The 21,774-nt window shown below is 36.4% G+C and overlaps 1 pseudogene; it reads right to left on the reverse strand.

The window, feature by feature from the left end:
- Positions 1-313: 313 nt before the first annotated feature.
- LOC108487778 (uncharacterized) overlaps positions 314-21,774 on the reverse strand; it is a 28,492-nt pseudogene continuing 7,031 nt past the window's right edge.

The raw sequence follows: 21,774 nt of genomic DNA on the forward strand, positions 1-21,774 counted from the left end.
TTTGAATTTTTGTTTAGAAGGAAGATGAAAACAAAAGGTTTCTATTTTTAAAAAGATTTTAAATTTAAATTCTTGGTAAAATATATAATTAAACTTTATCATTGTATAAGTAAAGTAGAAGAAATAAAAGAATTACTTAATAATAATTAAATTATAGTAAAATAGTAAAAGACAAAAACCATTAATAATTTTCTTAACAAAGTTGGTTTCAAGACACTAACTCAGTTATCTTGCTTGCAGCATATATAGTTATAAAAAAACGAACGTAAGGGTGGTAGTGCAATGGCTGCTCATTTTTTCCGGCCTATTTGGGTCAAGTATCCATGAAGGAATATGCTGAAGGGAAGCCTTTATACGGATCGCCAAGTGTAGCGAAATTGTCTGCTCGTGAAAATACAACCTGTAATCATATACTCCAGGAATCAATTACCTTAGCCTTAAGCTAAGACATCATAACCTAAGATTAAAATTTACCACCATTGATCATGATGCATTATATTCTCTTCTAATGAAACCCAACATATTCAGTACTTGCAGACATATTATCTAGAGTCTTTGTCATGATTAAGGAGTCTTAATACAAAGGGTTGGCTTGGAGAAGATTGCGGTGGATTTGCCTTGGGGGCGAAGAGCCGTATAATGCTAAAAGTGAGATGATCAGTTCACTCCCAAGATCCTCTTACCTCCAGCACTGTTCGGATTTCCGCCCTCCAACCTCCTCCATGCTAACCCTATACAACACAGATATGCTAACAGTGCAGCCAAAACTTTTCCTGAGTTCACATATCATTAACAGACATATATGGAGTTTACCTGGTAATCTAAAAGCGTTCCTGTCTTAAAACCAGCTGCACAATAATCAAAATAATATTCCCATGTCCGCATGAACTTGTCATCAAACCCCAAAGCCAGGACGTCGCTGACAAGGAAAACAAAATAGATTCCATCATATCATGTTTTGTAACAAATGAAAAGATGATTTTCAGGTTGATTAAAATCAGAACAATATGAAAGGGATAGTTGCATGAGTACCTTGTATTTTCCAGGAAATTTTTTCGCCACCATCTTAGTGTGTGATAATAACTACTTCCTATATTTTCCACATGCTCCACACTGCGCCCGCAATACTCCTTAATGGATTTGTATTGTTGAACAAAGAAAAAAATATATGTGATTGTCTAAAGAAGCAATGCATGTTGTTACCAGAATCCTGATGCAGCTGCCATAGCTGACAAATGCGTGTTGAAAGAAAGCAGCATTCCACCAGGGAAGATATATTCCTTTATAAAACCTGCTGTTTGCTGGACTTCTTTGGAAAGCTCCTCTGGCAATGTTATGAACTGATAAAAGCCATTAACATTCTAAAAATATGGGCACTGAAGAACCGATAATTGGAATGTTGAAGTTACTGTTAAAGCTAATACAATGGCAACATTTCTGTTTTCACCATTTTAACATTACCTGAAGAACGAAAAGCCCATCTTTTTTCAATAACTGGTCACAGCATCTGTAAAACTCCTCAATGTATTCTTTACCAACATGTTCTACCATCTCTCTAAAGAATATAATCACAATTATTAGTACCATTTATCATGTAATTACTAAATATAAATTTAACTAGGGAATGTATATAACTTACACAGATATGATTCTGTCATATTGGTTTGTCTTAGGTGGCGATAGTCACAGAGAAGTAATTTGATGTATTCCTGATGATTAAAAACTTGTTAACTATGAAAACAACTATTAACAGAGTTATTTGCAGACTCGAGGCATTTTCAGACATGGATACCTCAAGTCCAGCTTCCTTCACTTTATCTTCAGCAAATTTCAGTTGCTTCTCTGATAGAGTGATGCCAGTATACTTGCATCCTGTTCTTTTGACAACTTCAATAGCTAAGATTCCCCAACCACACCCAATGTCGAGAACTTCATGCCACTTTTTGATTCTTGTCTGTATGTATTAGGAAACAACACAACCGATAAATGATCGTTGCAATGGAAACCGAAGAATGAGGATGAGACCATTATGAATTCTCACTCTCTCAATTAGAGAACTGATTTTTCTTCGTTGTGCAACGTCCAAATGTTCTTTGTTCATGCATTTTTCAAGAAAGAAATTCATAGAAGTTGGGATCCTGACCTTAAAAACTCCAGAAGAGTATTGCATCGTTTCACCCAAGTATAGAGTGAAAAGTTCATTACCCTGCAAACGCAATTTGCAAAGAATTACTTAGCTTTGATTTAATTAAATCCTGTTGCAATTAGGCATTGTGAACAAAAGAACCCCTCTATGATCAAGGAAATCCTTATTCTTGGGCCTCAAAGCTCGAACATGGAAATATGTAATCCATAGTAATCAATTAGCAGCAGGTGTAACTGATGAAAACAATTTTCAGATCCTGGTTATGACTTATGACACCATTCTCATGCAACCTAACTGGATTGTTATTTAAGCAGCAAAAGCTGAGTGTAAACATAAACATAAATTAATTCTACAAAAAGATAGTCCAACAGTTCTAACATCTTGAAATCAGAGTCATGATCACTTACCAGATCATAATGACGAGAAATGTTCCTGCGAGCCTGTGTAACAGTTTTTTGCCTCAAGAGATGCTTAGTGAAATACTTTGCAGATGATATACTAGTAGTGAACAGTGCAGGTGAAAACCAAGTCCTGCAACCAATTAAGTGTCAATGCTTAATAAACCAAAATTATTTATTGGAATTTCAGTCCAGATTCTTCTTCAAGCTATACTAAACCTTCTTTTATTCGATCCTGAGGCAGCCGAGTTCAACTCTTTATTGACAACAAGTATCTGCAAAAGTTATCAATGAAGATTCTGATAAATTATCAGTACCTAAATTGCATTGTGTTTATAGTAGTAACACATCTCAATAACCTTTTCTTACCTGGAAAAGATTAAGAAGACCTTTGTCCTTATCAACAAAAGAAAAATCTCCATTGATATATGCATCTGCAAGGCCTAGATCAGCTTCTTTCATGATCTGAGGGAAAATACATACAATACTGATATGCAGTGGTGACAAAAGTGTGTGCCTTAGAGTGCCAATAATCAAATTGTGTAAAACAAAAGGCAATAGATTTTAATGTTAACTACTAATCCAACTTGATGGGAAGTTCAATTAGATAACAAAATAAATAGCAAACATGTATTAGGAGTAAGTAATGTCAAGTGTCTACCCTCCAGTAAAACTGAGGATTGTGCACTTTCAGAACAGATTTAAGAGGACACTTTTCCATGTTCCCTTTGAAAGTGAAAATTCTGCCTCCTTCCTCTAAGAAACTGGTGAATGCAACACAGTAAATTGTGTCAAATTCAAGGAGGAAAACATGCACTGAAATAACAAAATGGTAAAACCATTGAGTGATTGTTTTTAAGAACTCACATTATGCAGCCTGGTGATACATATTGTTGAAAGAATTTAGCAACAAAGAGGCATGCCATTGTTTCCATGAAAGAAGGTGACAAATGCTTTGGACTGTACACAACAGATGAATGCTTTCCCAAGATACCATGTGCAGCATCCATACCAGCCTGAGAAGAAGAGCACCTTATAAGAAAATTTCTTGAAATAGGACAATGATTCTTAAATTCAAATTACATAAATCATTGGCTTCAAAGTATAATATAAATAAGATTTACATAAGCATTTCATGTGCTATTACTGAACTTGTAATTTCGTTGTAGCCTAAACTAAAGGCATTTATCTTACTGAAATAAAATTGAACCATGGTTTAGAAATAAGCAAGAAATAACTAGATCAGTTACCTTTAATTCATCCTCATGGGAGTCATAGCCTGAAAGAATTGTAAATAGATGCTTAGATTGGAGGCCGTTGACATGATTCATTGTTATCTTATAATGAAAACACTAATAAAAGTCATCTGTCAAGCTAATGAGGGTTTTAGAATACAAGGAATATAAAAGTACAGCACAATGACAGTAGCAAAAATATTTCACTGACAATCTACATGAACTAGAACTAGAACTAGAAGAATACTAAAAGAGCCAATTTCTTCCGCTGATAAATTACTTCTCCCCTAATGGTTGAACCTCATAAAATTATGGCCAAAATGTCAGGCAATAAAAGTAATAAGGTCATCTAATTTCATTAGAAAGATCTCACCACAGAACCAGATTCCTCTCTTCCCCTGAATCTGACCAAGCTCAAGTGAACCTTTTGATGCAGCAACAGAGGGAATTGCACAGCTAGTCGACCACTTAAGCATGGTATCATTTGGGGTATGGTGTGGGTTGACAGTCAGAAAAAATGGCTGACTTGTTTTCCCAACATTCTGAAAGATGTAACAGCAACAAGGTAGCATTACTTCAGTTATAACTTGATAAACAACCGAGTATTTTAGTAATTCTGATGAGATACATGGTATCTTACAAGATTCTTTTGCGCTTCCCTAGATGTTAGGCATAACAAACTATTTTTTTCATTTCTGATTCCGAACTAGTTATGAAAATCGTTAGCTTAATATCTAGTTTTGTCAGAGAAGTTGCCACATACCTGTAGCGCATTGAGCCAGTATGTTAAGCATGCTTTATTTTCTCTACCATTGAGAAAATTCAGTGCACTTCAAGCTGATTTGTTCTTAGGCATTAAATTACTATCACGGTGAAGGTCGATATCACTGACAATGGAAACAACTTTATGTAGTAAGCTTTAGAAGAAAGAAGGTCCTGCCTTCTAATGAACTACGACATTTTAAAGCATATCAAATTCCTTATGCTTTTGTAAGAGAGACTCTTACATCTGATCTTAATGTGTTGTCAGTGAAAGTATATGAACCATGCTATAAAGGGAGCAAAATTAGATATAATGGCATCAATGTCATGAGAAGCATCAAGAAAACAATGGAGAGTTCCAAATAAAAGGGACTTTAGGTATTCAAAAAATTCATTTCAATGATGACATTGAAAATTTCACATGTTAAAATGATTATATATGCACACTAACGTTAAGCATATAGATCAAAGAGGTAGTGTAAATTCTAGTACCTAGAAGCATATTGGAATGCACCCAACACTCTCTTTTCTTCAAATGTTGGGTTTTCTAAGAGTCCTAAGGCTTTGGAAGCAGAAACAGCCAATATGCATCCATTGTAAGTTTCTCTGAAACCATCTCCACGGACCACAGTGGTACCTATTAATCCATTTATACAAAAAAATTTCAGAGGTCTGTAAACCTATGATGGGAAAAATGTCTTGCATCTAAATTGGAATTTGCAAGAAAATGGTGCTCAAAGAAAGTACTCACCATTATCAGCAGGCAAAACACTTTGTACTTGACAAGCAAGTTTAAATAGACAACCTCTACTCTCCAGCATATCTCTGACCTGATTTTATTGAATTGGAACATAGTTTTAATTAGTTTCATCAATAGAACCTTAAGTTTTACACTTTTGAACAACCTATTTCACAAAAAAGATGAAAATATAAGGGAGTCAGAGAGTTTGAAATACTAGAAATATGCACCCTTTTAACAAAATATGAGTGCCTTCTGATAGTCAACCACTGCGGCTGTCCAAATAGCTGCAGATGGAAGTGAAAAAGGAAAAAAAAAATCGCATAACGGTTAGTGATCGGGAGTCGGGACAATGATTGTGATAGCCATAGGTAGAGCTTGCATGAATTGTATAATCACTAAGTAGCATCCGTTTTGGAAACTAATCAGACACCTGGTATAAGTGGTGAGTACGCCAAAATGAAAGAACGGAGAAGGCTGAAAAGCTCATAACATCTTCCCTGGAGCTGGAATGATAAGAACCTGGTAAACTAGTGAATTTCTTTACCAAACGATAGAATTAAGAAAATGATCTTCATTCAGATTTTATTAAACTTTGCTTACCTTGAATAATGCCCAACTACATGTATATATACACTTGAGAGAGCCTTTAACAAACTACCAGCTCAGTAACTGCCTAACCACTTAATCCACATATTAGCCTAACCACCTAATCCACACATTAATCACATGCATAAACCTCAGTCTATAACATTCACCTAGCTTCCTCAATGGGAACGACCCTAAGACGATGACGACAATGAGTAAACGTCGAAATAGATAACGGCTTAGTGAGAATATCGGCTACTTGATCACAGGCAGGAACTTCGCCAACAACCAACTCACCACTGGCCACCTTCTCACGAACAAAAAATAGATCAAGTTCAACATGTTTCAACTTAGAGTGCATAACGGGTTAGCAACAAAGCAACAAAGAATAAAGAATAAAGACTAGAATTATCACACCATACCGTCGGAGGATCAACTGACTGTAAATGTAATTCTGTTAACAACGAGACTAGCCACGTCACATCACTAGCGGCGGCTGCTAAACTCTGATATTCAGCCTCTGCCGTAGAGCGAGAAACAACTTGTTGTTTCTTGGAACACCAAGAAATAAGTGTGTGTCCAAAATACACACAATACCCCGTAGTAGACCGACGATCATCAAAATCAAGTCCCCAATTCGCATCAGCATAGCCGACCAAAGACAGTCGATCAGATCGCTGAAACAATATACCATGAGAAAGAGTACCAGACAAATATCGTAAAATTCGTTTTAACGCTATCATGTGTAGAGAAGTGGGAGCATGCATGAACTGACACACTCGATTAACAACATAAGCAATATCTGGCCTTGTCAAAACGATATACTGAAGAGCTCCAGCAATACTACGATATTCAGTAGGATCAGCAAGAGGTTCACCCTCATCTTTTGATAACAAAGAAGAAGTTACCATTGGTGTAGGAACACTTTTGACATTAGTCATAGAACTCCGAGCAAGCAGCTCACGAATGTATTTGCGCTGACACAAATGAAGACTACCTGAGGATGACCGACTGACCTCAATACCCAAAAAATAATGCAGCTCACCCATATCTTTTAGAGCAAACTTGTTGTGAAGCTGCTGAACAAAGCAATTTATCACATCAGACGAGTTACCAGTGATAACAATATCATCCACGTAGACAAGAACATAGAGAGTATGACCAGAAGATGAGCGGACAAACAGTGAGGCATCTGACTTTGACAACTAAAACTCAGCAGAAATAAGAAACTGTTTCAATTTGTCAAACCAGGCACGAGGAGCTTGCCGTAATCCATATAAAGCTTTAGTCAATCGACATACTAACTTTTCACCAGTTGGACCAGATTGCTCAAAACCTGGAGGTTGCTGCATAAACACCTCATCGGTTAAATCTCCATTCAAAAAGGCATTGTTGACATCAACCTGTCGTAAAGACCACCTCTTGGTCACGGCAACAAACAGGATGGTTCGAATGGTAGCAGGCTTGACTACCGGACTGAACGTTTCCTTAAAATCGCAGCCAGGAACCTGAGAACACCCTTTAGCAACCAAGCGTGCCTTACGCCGGTTAATCGTCCCATCAGGATTCTTTTTGATCCGAAACAACCACTTACAACCGATAGCTCTCTGACTTGGAGGGAGAGGACACAGCTCCCAGGTTGAGTTAGCCAGTAAAGCATTAAATTCAGCTTGAACAGCTAGTCGCCAGTCTGGATGATCAAGTGCTTCTTTGACAGAACATGGCTCTATCTCAACTTTATCTACACACAAGGCTTTGGGTTCAAATATTCTAGCTTTAGACCTGGTCACCATGGAATGAGTATTAGTAGGCGAAACAAGAGGAATAGTAGGAGGCTCAGGAGGAAAAGTTGCAGTAGATGAAACCTCCTCTTGAACAATAGATCGTACATTAGATGGAACCTCTTCTTGGACAATAAGTCTTGAATGAGCACTATCAGGGGCAACAGGCTGAGTTCTGGTACCATTATGACCAGGATGATTTATAGAGTCCTCAGTAGCAGAGACAGAATCCGAACGAACCGTATGAGGTACAGCAGACCGAACCACTGGCACATACGTAGTGATATTGAGAGGCAACTTGGTACTTGCAGAAGAAATCGGAAACAGAAATCGATTCTCATCAAACACAACATGTCGAGAAACAATGATTTTCCCATCGGGCGTTAGACAGAAATAACCTTTATGACGCGAGCTATACTCCAGAAATGTAGATGGCTGAGACCGAAATTCCAGCTTGTGTTTACCAAACGGTCATAAATACGGAAAACAACAACATCCAAACACACGGAGATGATCATAAGCTGGTGCATGACCAAATAGACTTTGAAATGGGGTCTTCCCGTCAAGAACCAAAGTAGGCAATCGATTAATGAGATGCACCGCACTACAGAATGCATAACCTATCGGTAAATTAGCCTGAGCTAGAAGAGTGAGACCAGTCTCCACTATATGTCTGTGTTTACGCTCAGCAACACTATTCTGTTCAGATATGTGAGGGCAAGAGACACGATGAATAATTTCCTGACTTGCTAAAACGGAGGAGAACTTATTAAACTCACCTCCCCAGTCACTTTGAAATTGCTTAATATGCTTCCCAAACTGAGTGGAAACCATCTTCTGAAACTGACCAAAACACTCTAAAGCTTGAGATTTTCTACTGAGCAAGTAGATCCAGGTAAAACGACTAGTCATGTCAATAAAAGACACATAATACAAAATTCCTTCACATGAAACAGTAGCTGAGCCCCACAAATCTGAAACAACCAATTCAAACAAATCAACATATTTAGTGCTAGAAGATGAAAAAGGCAACTTATGTGATTTACCTTTCTGACAAGCTACACAAACACCAGCAAGACGGTTTTTATTGAAAGGAATCTGACAACTTGTTAGAACATTTTTTACAATATTATCCGCCGGATGACCCAGCCTTTTATGCCACAAACTAAACACATCATCAACGAAAGAGTAAACGTAAGCAGCTGTGGGAACAGAAGATAATACACTATCTGAATCAGCCGAGAAATGATAAAGTCCATCACGAACTTGGCCCTGCATTAAGATTTCCCGTGTCTGGATGTTCTTAATCACACAATACGATGGGTGAAATTCAAAGAAAACATTGTTATCAGTAGCAAATTTAGATACAGACAGCAAATTCTTTCGAATACTGGGCACACAGAGCACATTGGAAAGATGTAGTAACTTTTGCCTCGTAGGTATGACCGCACTTCCAATAGATAAAATATCAGTAGATACTCCATTACCCATCAAAAGAGACGACTTACCAGAGTACGGAGTGGAACCATGGAAATCCGAAGTGTCTCAACAGACATGATGAGTTGCCCTTGAGTCTGGGCACCATGACGTACTCCCTACTAGCAAAGGAACATACGAGTCAGTGGTATTAAAATTGGAATCATAAGTTGTAGCATCAGAATAATCCGAAGCATGCAACTCAGGAAGCCGGGGAGGGATCCCAACAAATTGAGACGAATCATACGAAGAAGAATCCACACTAAACACACGAGCACGCGGTTTAGTACGCCACGGAGCCTCATGAACAGTCTGCCAGGATCGGGTAACATTGACGCAGTTAGCAGAAGGCTCCGGCAAAATACGGTCATCATTCGAACGGGACCGAACTGACCTACTAGGCCCACGGGGTCTAGAAGTCGGCCCACCATACGGGTGGCCCAAAGAATTACCACCAAATTGTGGGTCAAGGGAACGCCGTCCAATGCCAAATTCATTACGCCCATAAGCTCCAGAATTGAAATTTGGGCCAGCACCATCATTCTGTCCATTACTAGCTTGATTAAATGAATTAAATCCATCACTTTTATAACCTGCAGATGGCCTACGTGAGGGAAGGTCAGTAAACACTTCATTCGGCCGAATTTGAGGCCTCCAATGTTGACCAGAAAAACCCCAATTTTGACCATACATAGGGACTCGGTTCTCACGTCCAAATTCTTTCCTGTTCTCACCAAACACAAAACCACCATGGCTCTTTTCCAGTACCTGTGCTTCCAACGACAGCTGCCCCTCAATATGATAGCGGTAGTAACACCGCTGCGCAAGATGACCAAATCGACTGCAGATCTGACATTGGATGCGAAGACGAAAGCTTCGACCACGACCATGACCAGGGGGACGACCACCACGAAAGGCCCCATCCGTCGACGGCAACCGAATCCCTTCTACAACGTTCGCAGCCACTAAGACATCCTAAACAGACCAAATCTGGCGGGCTTCACATTCACTCAGAGCATCGACAAGTCGTTGAAAAGGTAACGGCACTGGAGAGAGCGATGCATGAGAGACGATGGCGTCAAACTCTGATGAGAGGCCAGCGAGAAGGACCGCCGTTCGTTCGGCCTCTGAAATTGGAGAGCCAGACGCTGCAAGAAGAGCACACAAGGTTTTGATTTTGTCAACATACAACCGGATAGAGAGATTACCTTTCCGGAGAGAATGCAGTTCGTGACGCAACTGAGATTGTTTGGCAGTGGTATCGGCGGCAAACAAATTATTCACCACGATCCAGACATCACCGGCAGTCCGAACATCGGTGAACGAAGTCAAAAAGGAGGAGCTGATCGTGGATAACAGCCACGATGTAAGAAGGTTATCTTGCTGATCATAAACTGACGCAGATAGATTTGTGACAAGCGTACCATCAGGAGACTGAACAAAACGCGATAGAGCCGTCAATGTTCCATCAAGAAATCCGAGCAAGCCGTAACCACGGAGAATTAGACGAATTTGTTGCTGCCACTGGATGAACGAATCAGTATCAAGCTTCACAACCTCATGCTGCGGGAAGGACGTGACTACACGGTCACCAAGAAACACAGAGCTAGGAGGCTCAACCGAGTCAGAATCGGCAGAGTGCGTGGTAGCTATGGCCGAGGATCACCGTGCGACTGATACCATGATAAGAACCTGGTAAACTAGTGAATTTCTTTACCAAACAATAGAATTAAGAAAATGATCTTCATTCAAATTTTATTAAACTTTGCTTACCTTGAATAATGCCCAACTACATGTGTATATACACTTGAGAGACCCTTTAACAAACTACCAGCTCAGTAACTGCCTAACCACTTAATCCACATATTAGCCTAACCACCTAATCCACACATTAATCACATGCATAAACCTCAGTCTATAACATGGACCACATTGCACCACATATGGGAGCCTGTAAAATTTCAATATTGTTATTAATTAATCCCTATACGTTGGTATAAATAAATATATATAAATCCTTCAGCAACTCACCAGATAATTGTTCTGGAAATTTTTCGAGTAACCCCTTGACTTTAAAAACTGTCCCAAGGTTTCATTACGATCAATGTCTGGGTTGTTCTCAAACAATTCAAGGTAGCTGAAACACAAGTCCAAAAGTAAAGAAAAACATAAGCGGTAACCAAAAAAAGTCCAATGACCGGCAAGAGAAATGGCAAACCTCTCGACATCATTCCCGAACTTGATAATCTCTCTGAGGTTTCGCCAGTTGAAAGGATTCAACAGTTTCTTCTTTTGAGCAAAGTAGTTTGAAAAACCATATTGGCTGCACCATTCATAGCCATTGCCTTTGTCATGGCTGACAGAGAATGAAACATCAGATGTCTCCACATCAACTCCAAGGCTATCAAACATCTCCAACATTGTTGCATAACTTGCCTGTCAAGTTATCCACATGTTTATTCCTTGTTTTGTACCCAACTTGTGAAAAAGCTTCACAAAAGCATAAAAACCGGTTCCATCATCTAAACTTTTTTTTGCTTGATCACCATTTCTTTTTATTATAATACTATAAGAATTGTCCTCTGCTTTGCTCAAACCTAGTAACTTTTAAGAGCTATAACTAATTCACTACCCTTTTACGTAGGCGAAAACTTATGCAGGCAGCCTTCTCCATGCAGTCGAATTTTGGTTAAAATGTGCTCTAAATTCCTATGATTTTCATACATTTGGAATTTAGTCCCTCTAGTTTTCGAATTTAAAATGCAATTCCACTTGTTGATACGGTTAAAATTCTTTCAAGTACATTACAATGTCATTTTTTTATTTCATGGCTACCAAATTAGTATTTTTATTTTCAAAATATCAAATCAAACATGTGAATTTAATTAAGAATTTTAACTATATTAACAATTAGCTCGAACTTTGAAATCTTAAATTTCTAAAAATAAAATAAAATAAATTAACTAAATTTCAAATGTAAAAAATAAAGAAAATTTGAATATATTTTAACATTGAATTTTTCATAAGATACCTTTCGTTTTGTTAATGGTAGAGGAATTTAGTAGCTCATAATTTAGCCGGTTTAAGTTTAGATACTTTTATCTTTTTATTTTTCTATTTTGATTCCATAAGGTTATCTTGATGAGCTATTACTTTTGCTATTTAATTTTTTTCCAAAATAATAGAGTAATTGTACTCTACATTCTTAAATTATGATTCCCATTTTAAATTGATCTTTGAATTTCAAATGTTATCGCATAACTTTTAAAATTAAAAACTAGAAATAAAGTAAAACTAAAATGAAAGAGTGCAAATAATTTATATAAAAGTTTTAAAAACCTCAAAACCAAGATTTTACAACATTCATTCGTATGATATTAATTTTTTTAAAATTCATTTTAAATTATGTCACATAAGATTGATCTCTCATTAAACGATTAAATTAATGATTTTAATAACAGAAGATCCTATGTAATGACCCAAAATTTACGAGTATCGGAAAAGAAAAGAATGAACAGAGAATAGAAGGAAACAGGGGAGAAAGAAAGGAGAAAGAAAAAGAAAAAGAAAAATTAGGGTTTAAGGTTTGAAGTTTAATTGGCAAGTCAATTTAGTTTCTTTTCTTGTAATTTTGATGTTTTTAGAATTCCTCGAACATAATACTACTTGATTTATGTTGAAATTTTAGAAGTTAGTGAATTTTTAGATGTTGTTCATGTTGAATAAATTGAAGAATTAGGGGTTAAATTGATAGAATCTTAAGTTAGAAATGAGAAAATGATTGAGTTGTAAAATAAATCTTAAGTTTTGAGTAATAGGGACTAAATTGAGAGAATTTTGAAATTAGGGATTTATGGTGAAATTAGAGAGTTAAATTTAGTTTTAAGTAGTAGTTGAATGAAAATAAAGAAAAAATTTTGAAGAAAATAAGGATAAATTTTATTTAGGATTAAATTGGAATTTAGGCAAAAGTTGTGTATAAATTGAAATATTCAATGAGAAATTGTGTGTATTGATGATTTTTAATTGTTTTAATTCTGTAGCTAACGTTGAGTCAGAGACCTCAGCTAAGAAAGGAAAAGACAAGATTAACGAGGAATAACTCGAGAATTACGGTTTATATTTCTAAAATCTGAATCTAATAATTAATTGTTGTAATTATTATTTAATGTGTATTAAGTGAATTGAGGTAAGTACTTGATATTATGGTATTGAATTGAGTTGAATTAAATTTATGAGTATATGTGATTATTTGATATTGAATTGAATGTATGTGAATTTATGATTGGTGTGGATTTTGATTGAAATTGAATTGAGAAATTGACATTGAAAACCCTATTAACTGTATCGGGTTGAGTCGAATATAGTTGGCATGCCATATGATTGGAAGAGTTTAGGGATACTTCAACCATGAGTCGATGAGACACTAGGTTTCAAATTAATACTTCGGATAAATTCAATGAGGTATTGGGTGCCACTTTACTTCGGCATGGCAGATAAGACACTGGGTGTCAACTTATTACTACGAATTATCCAATGAGGCACTAAGTGTCATACTGGTGTGTTTTGGTTGGATCCGTGTATCTGCCAAAGTCCAAGTCATGTTAATAGGGGTAAATAAATGAATTGGCAAAAAGATTGATATTGAATGGTATTGAATGTGAATTTTGAAATTGAACATTGAATTGAATTGTACAAATGAAATGCATAAACCAAGGGTTCATGAAAGGAGTATTGTTATTGCAAAATGATATGTGAATTAAAGTGAGAAAAAGCTATTTGAATTAACCATTGATGTGAAATGAAGGTTAAATGTATAAAATGAATTATTGATTGGCTAATGTTTATATTTGATTAAAAGTATATGTTTTATAATGTTATTTCCTTTGAAGTAATCGGATTATTTCCTTTGAAGTATTCGGATTATAGAAATACCATTAAGTTTATACTTAGCGTACAGTTTGTTTCCATGCGCAGTTTAGGTTAAAGTTCGATCGTTGAATCAGCATTCAAGGCCGATCCCGAACTCATTGTGATGAAGTACATTTCTTTTTGGTAAATGGCATGTACCTAGGATGTTGCGTTTGTCATTTCGAGAAATGTTTGTAAATAATGTTGCAATATGATAATGGTTAGTTATATAAATATATATTGTACAAGCCCAATATTGCCCGGGCCCATAAACAGATAAAATAAAACAACCAAATAAAACAATTACAAAACCCAATTACAAGACTAAAACAGCAGGCCCAACTTCTACATCAAATGACCCAAACAATAAAAAACCTAAAGCCCACCTAGCCCAACAAACTAAACATTTTCAGCAGCAATAAACCCTAGCCACCAAGTTTTCAGCCGCCACTCCCCTCACCCTTGGCCATCACGCGCACCACCCACGCACGTCCCTCACCTCCTCGTGAGCCACCCACATCGACACACACTGCAATGAGACAAAAACAACAGCAAGAGAAAGCATGCGAGGGATGGGGGAAGAAATAAAAAAAGAACGAAAACAAAAAAAATAAAAGATGAATGTTTTGTAGATCGGCCTTAAAAAGCCAAAATCTATAATTTGTAAAAGGGGGGGATTTTACAAAGATTGAAAAAGAGACAAACACAAAAATCCCTCCGAACTTCGAATACAAAGAAAAAAATCAATAAAAAGGTTTGCATTTTTTTTCTCTCTTCTTTCGAATTTTTTTTCTTTGTTTTTTTCTTCTTTCTATATACATATACATATATATATATATTATTAAGAAAAAAAAAAACAAAAAAAAGTTACCTTTTGAACTTCCGGCCACCATGCTTGTGGTGGTGGCGGTGGCATGTATGCTGACCAATGGCGGTGGCCCAGTGACCGGGATTCCACCGGAGAAGAAAAGGCTTGAGAGGATTTTAAGGGAGGGGAAGAGAGCATGAAAGCTTTTTTTTTTTTTGTTTTTTTTAGATTGGGGGTTGAAAATGAAACACAAAAAAAAATCTTTGTAATGGTGTTGAAACGGCACTTTTTTTTTGTTTGGTGGGTGGGTTCTGTGCACTTTCCCTAAAAGGGAAATTTATGTGTTAATCCTCCTCCCTCGCAACCTCATTCAATTAACCCCATTTTTATCTTCCTTTGTTTTTTTAAATTTGGCCCTCAGATCTTGTTTGGTTTTCATTTTGATCCCTAATTAACTATCCAATATTTATACTTTTATACCCCGAATTTTCATTTGTTTTTAACCATGTCCTAAATCTATTTAATTCATTTATTAACCTTTTTTTATGTTTCATTTATATGTTATTTCAAATATTTTATATGTTGTTTATTTACATCATTATTGTAAATATTATATATATATATTTTTTGCAGTTCCTAATATTTTCTTTTATTGTAGATATTATTATTATTATTATTATTATTATTATTATTATTATTATTATTATTATTATTATTATTATTATTATTATTATTATTATATGCATATATATGAAGTATCTTTTATGTACATATTATTTTATATTATCATTACCAAGTATATCATTTTCTTCTTATTATTAATATATGATTTGTTTTTATTTTATTTTTTGGAAATATTATTATTCTTGTTATTCTAGTTTCTAGTATTCCATGTACATATTTTTATACCATCTTATGTATATATTTTTTAAATACTATATTGTATATATATATATATATTCTTAATACCATATTGTGTATATATCATTATTACATTTATTTTATTCCTACTATGTTTGTTATTAACATCAAGACATATATTTTATTATACTTGTGTACATATTTTATATATAGTATTATTTTCAGTATATCATTATAATTATTATACCCATTATTTTCACTATTATCACTTATTATTTTATATTACTATGTATATATTCTTCATATACGTCACGTGCACACATTTTTCATATGTATATAGGTAAATATTATGTATATATTTTAACATTATTAGTTATATTTTTACTATCAAACATTATGTATAGTTTACATACATACTCTTAATATCATGTATCTACATTCATTATTTCCATTTCATATTTAATTCTAGTATCATATATGTCTTTATTGTTTATAATATTATTGTCACATTTATATTCGCTTCAATGTACCTCTAGATTTGTCTTTTATTTATTTGTATTTATTAATTTGCTTTACATTGTTTGAACATACTTATTCGTGTTTTATTTCCATAAGCAAGGCAACGTACCGATTTAAACACTATGTCATCGATTTCATCGCTATGTTGGGTGAATATCAATCGACTCGTGTTAAAACGGTATATCCTTCTCAAAAGAAAACGAAGCTTGAAATTTCTCGTGTTTTACTCGATCTCGACTAAATGTTACATTGAACTCGTATTTTTGAAAATCTAGACAACACATGTTTACGAGATACCAATTTTGGGCGTCGCGAGGGTGCTAATACCTTCCTCGCGCGTAACTGACTCCCGAACACCAATTTTCCTCTGGCTTTTAACGTAGACCTAAATTCAGCTTTCCTTTTGTTTTAAAAATGAATCTAATAGGTGTCCGATCACACCTAGGAAAAAGGATCGGTGGCGACTCCCTCTTTATTTTAAAATCAAACTTCAAGTTTTCAAATTTTCAATAAATCGCCACAATTAGCGACCGAAACCAAAATTTTTACGTCGCTACAGCTGGCGACTCCACTGGGGACAAAACTTGCGAGTCGGGTCGAATTAAACACGTTTTGTCAAAATTTTCAAATTTCTTTGTTCAAAGTAAATATTTGGTCGTGATCCGAAAATCTCGTTTTCAAAATTCATGCATTTGTATCGTGTTTCTTCTAACTTGTTATTTGGTTGTTTTTCAGTTTTCAATTTTTATGGTTTTAATTTTGGTTTAGTTTCTTTAAGTAAAACGTAAAGGTTTATGAGTTTTTCCCCACACACCGTGCACATGCATTTTTTTTTTTGCATAACATGAACTCTATACCCGGGCTCCGTCCCTGTTAAGTGAAAGTAAACGCTACGCCTTTGTAAGTTAACTTGTCCCTCCGCACAGGCTAGTGAATACTTTTGGGTTACATATGACTTATGCTTTCGTGAGTTAACTTGTACCTCTACATAGGCATAAGTAAATGTAATCCCTCGAATTGATCTCGTAAGCCTATGATGGGCCATGACCGAGGCTCTGTACTAATCTTAGTAGATGACAGTACAGACGATTCGAGTACCCATCTAGAACCAAAATCGCATATAGTGAACCATACGAGCCATCCAACTAGAGCCATGCCAAACCTCCGTCCATTTACTAGTCACCGAAATAAGTACACGAAAAAAACACATCTTACCTTCTGTTTCTTTTACATTTACGCTTCCTATGCAAGGGAATCGAGTCCATTGGACCAAGTAGCTTAATTTATTAGATTGTCTATAGTTTTTCTCTGTTCATATGTGTTGTGCTAACCAAGTTTGTTTGTTTTTATTCTTATTTTACATCATGCATTATAGGCATCTTGTTAGGAAGGTGTTGATTAGAGATTGGTTGCCAAAAACAGGTTTCTGATGAAAGAGTCAATTATACAAGTGACCGAAATGTTGTGTAATAGACTCTTTTGATTAAAGAAATGCCTAAATAGGGGCTATCTTGAAATTAACACCAAATTTTTGCATATTCATTCATGACTGACATTCATCAGCCATTTATTCATTTATCCATTCATTGCATGTACATGTCCCTTAATCATTCACTGAGGCTGAAACCGTATGATCTACGGCCAGACGCTTTAGTCCGGAATCACGCCATTCGTATAAGACGCGGATAAGAGCTAGAACTATGGAGGCCGAATTCAATGAGAGAATTGAAAGAATAGAAAAGGCCCAAAGAGAATTGCAAGAACAGTTGGCTAAATCACAACAAGAAACGAGAGATCTGATGGTAAGGTCTCGAGAGGAATCACTCAAGCAAAGGGATCAAATGGCCAAAATGATGGATATGATGTCAGCTTTTGTTAAAAGGAAGGGACTTATGCATTGTCCTGACGTTATGGAACCTCAGTCAAGAGTTAATCATGATCAGGATCCGTTTTATCCTCCGAGATTCACCCCGCCTCACGTTCATGTAACGCAAAGAGGATGTCCTCAAAAGGAGCCTGGAGGCTTGGAGCAACGACCTATACCACCTACTCATTTAGGGCAAGGTATATCTATATCAAACCCCGGAGTTAATCCCATTGATCCCAATATTCCAGATTGGGATGACCCAGTAGAGATAGCCAAGTTGAAATTAAACGATCATGATGTTTAGGGCAAGTATAGGAGTTTTGAAGAAAGGCTCAAGGTAATCGAAGGCACTGAAGTCTTCTCTGCATTAAGTGCCAAGGAGCTCAGTCTGGTGCCTGATCTGGTTCTGCCTCCGAAGTTTAAAGCACCAGATTTTGAAAGATACGATGGAACAAGATGTCCAAGAATGTATCTTGTCATGTTTTGTCGAAAAATGACGAGTCACGTGAATAAAGATAAGTTGCTAATACACTGTTTCCAATACAGCTTGGTCGGACCGGCTCTTCGATGGTATAATCAACTTAGTAGAGAAAGGATCCGATCATGGAAAGACTTAGCATCAGTATTTTATGAACAGTACAAGCATGTGTCTGACATGGCGCCTGATCGGTTGACTCTGCAGATGATGGAAAAGAAGTCATGGAAACTTTTAAAAGACGCTGCAGAGATGGAAGGACATCTCAGCACAAGTAGAACCCCCTTTAACCAAAACTGAAATAGTGGTTCTCTTCATCAACACTTTGAAAGAGCCATTTTACGATAAGTTGGTAGGAAGTGCTACCAAAGACTTTGCGGACATTGTAATATCTGGGGAACTTATAGAAAATGCCATCAAGAATGGAAGGATGGAAGGCCCCGAGAGCTCAAAAGGGCAGCACCATGAAGAAAAAGAGCCAGAAACCCATGTGGTGGAAACAGGAAGCCACCATACGTCTAATTCGTACCCAACTCAACCACGACTTCGATATCACCCACCTCCAAATTTCACATACTTGGGAGTGTTTTGAACAATGGGACAGTGGAAGAGATCCGTGTACTTTAAAAGCTAATCTAGAGTAATATTCAAAACATACTTATCGCCTTAAGACCTAGAGGTGATAAGTCTTCTTTTGGGAAATAGGTTCCGGTCCAAGATTTTTATTTCAATGAAATGCATCTTTTTGAGTAAATTTTATTCTATTTATAGATTATTTTATTATTTATTCTTTTATTTTACATTCATGATCATCCTATACAAATAATCATCCTTAGAATCATTTATTCTCTGGAATTTGCCTTCGCACCCACAACAGGTCCCAAATATCAATGTCACGAGCGACGCTGTTACTAACTCCCTTTGGAGTAAGATATGTGTCTAGAAGGATCTCTGGACTTCGAAGATGACAGAGATTGTGTCTATCTTACGACTCGTGAAGATGATAGAATGAGACAAAGATGCAACCCTAACTTACAAAGGGTCAACCGACATTGTAAGCTTAGAAAAGGGATGAAGATCGAAACCTAGCCCACCACAGAAATAAGGCAAGACTATTGAGTTATTTTCAAGAATTCAAGGATGTTTTCGCACGATCATATTAAGACGCACTTAGGAACATCTTGAAAGAGGTCCATAAGGGTGTCTAAGGAACACATGACAGCGGTTCTGCAATAGCCAGGCTCATCAATGAGGATTAGATACTGTTGGTCCACCATGGGAAGGGAATGGCATCAGTTATGACGTCAAGACTCACGTGCTTCTTTCATCTCTTCACAAACTTTTCAATACGTGGGGCATAGATGTTCTGGGGATGATCTCGTCAAAAGCGTCCAGTTGATATCATCGTCGTGGCCGTCAATTGCTTCACTAAGAAGATGAATGTAGCTTCATATGCCAATATTATAAAGTCGACAGTCATGAAAAAAAAAACAAAAAAACAAAAAAACAAAAAGAAAAAAAAACAAAAGACAAGAAAAAAACAAAAAAAGAGAGATCAAATGCCAGAAAGAATCATGTTTTAATGCGTAACTGTACAATGTCATATCACAATGCAACAAAGGCTGCCAAAAGAAAAATACAAAAATCAAGAAAAGTTATAGAAGGTGACCGAGACTTGTAAATATTGCCATAGGAAGCTACCTTTTACTCTTTGTGCTTATTAAAGTTGACCAGGACCTTCACTGGAGCATTAGAGGTGGTTCTGTCCATGGAAATTAAGATTCTTTTTCTCCAAGCTTTGATTGAATCAAGAATTGGATGAAGTAAACTCTTCATTAAACTTGACTGCAGAAAAGGGTTTGAAGGTCAAACGCAGATGATGTCGAAAGTTATGACTGAAATGGTTCACCCAAAGGAATTTCATAGTAGGAACTTGGTATTGCAGAAGATCCTTTCTATACGAAAGGATTTCAAAGGGAAATGGATGCTTAAGAACTTTATGAGGTAAAGGAGGTTTTTCCCGAAAGAACACTGATCCAATCCTAAATTCGGATTCAGTCTAAAAATACTTGAAAAGGAATGGCCAAGGTGAAAACCCGGAAAGGGCACCTTGTGACCTTCATTCATTCAAAAGCAAAAAAAAAAAAAAAATGGAGAGGTCAAGGTGAAAACCCGCAAAGGGCACCTTGAGACCAAAGGGGTTTTGAGTTGAAAACTTGAAAAAGGCAGCTCAAATTTTGTTCAAAGGTGGGGCATATGGTAGTCTTTCTATACTTGAATTGACAGTGAAGAAGTATGCTACGTCTTGGGGCATCGACAAAGTACTCTGAATCCCCTAAACACATGTTGAACTCAAAATGGTCTCAAAGAAGTTTGTACAGAGAAGCTCAGGCTGCGATATTGGGGGCACTTAGCTTTCCATTTTACCCATTTCTGAATTTATCTTTGATTATCTTATTCTTTTCAAAATGCGCTTCCAATAAACTTGCATTTGCTCCCATTGTTTAACTTGTCTGTTTCGAGTTATGCTCTTAGTCAATTTTCTTCTTGTCCATTAGTGTAATTCTTTTCAAACATTTCGCATTGAAATAATTATTAATGTACTAATCATACTTTCATAAAAGGAGTTTCTCGTATTACTCTGAAAGCTTTTAAATAGTACAGGAACCTGAAACCAGTCGGTTGTTCAAGAGCTCACCAAGTGTAAGGGTTGGAAATATTTGAGCTCAAATTGAGCTTATCTCCTCGGATTTTCTGTCAAAAGATATCAGTCGATGGAACAAGTTACAGATCATACACCCTTGAGTTACAGTAGGATATAGATCCTATAGCCAGGAATTGCAGTGGAATGGTTAAAGATAGTGCCAACCTTGTATCCCCAAATTATAGTGGAATAGACCCTGAAGTTACGGTGGGGCAAGCTGGTTGAGCAAAACGCGATTATTTCTTTGGATTTTGGGTCGAAATACCAACCAAGCAATAGGGCAGCGTACTACGTCAGTAATAGAGCCCTGATGGGTAATGAGTGATGACGCCTTAAAAAAAAAGAAAAAGATCAAGATGAAAACCTGAAAAGGGCGTCTTGATAAGCAAAAATTAGGATGAAAACCCGAAAGGGCATCCTAATGAAGCAGGTTTGGGCCCAATAAGTAAAAAGATTCAAGAAGTGAATCAAACAGCAAGACTACAGTATTTGAAGCATTTTCAG

The sequence above is a fragment of the Gossypium arboreum genome, chromosome 10 (assembly GCF_025698485.1).
Source record: "Gossypium arboreum isolate Shixiya-1 chromosome 10, ASM2569848v2, whole genome shotgun sequence".
Taxonomy (NCBI): domain Eukaryota; kingdom Viridiplantae; phylum Streptophyta; class Magnoliopsida; order Malvales; family Malvaceae; genus Gossypium; species Gossypium arboreum.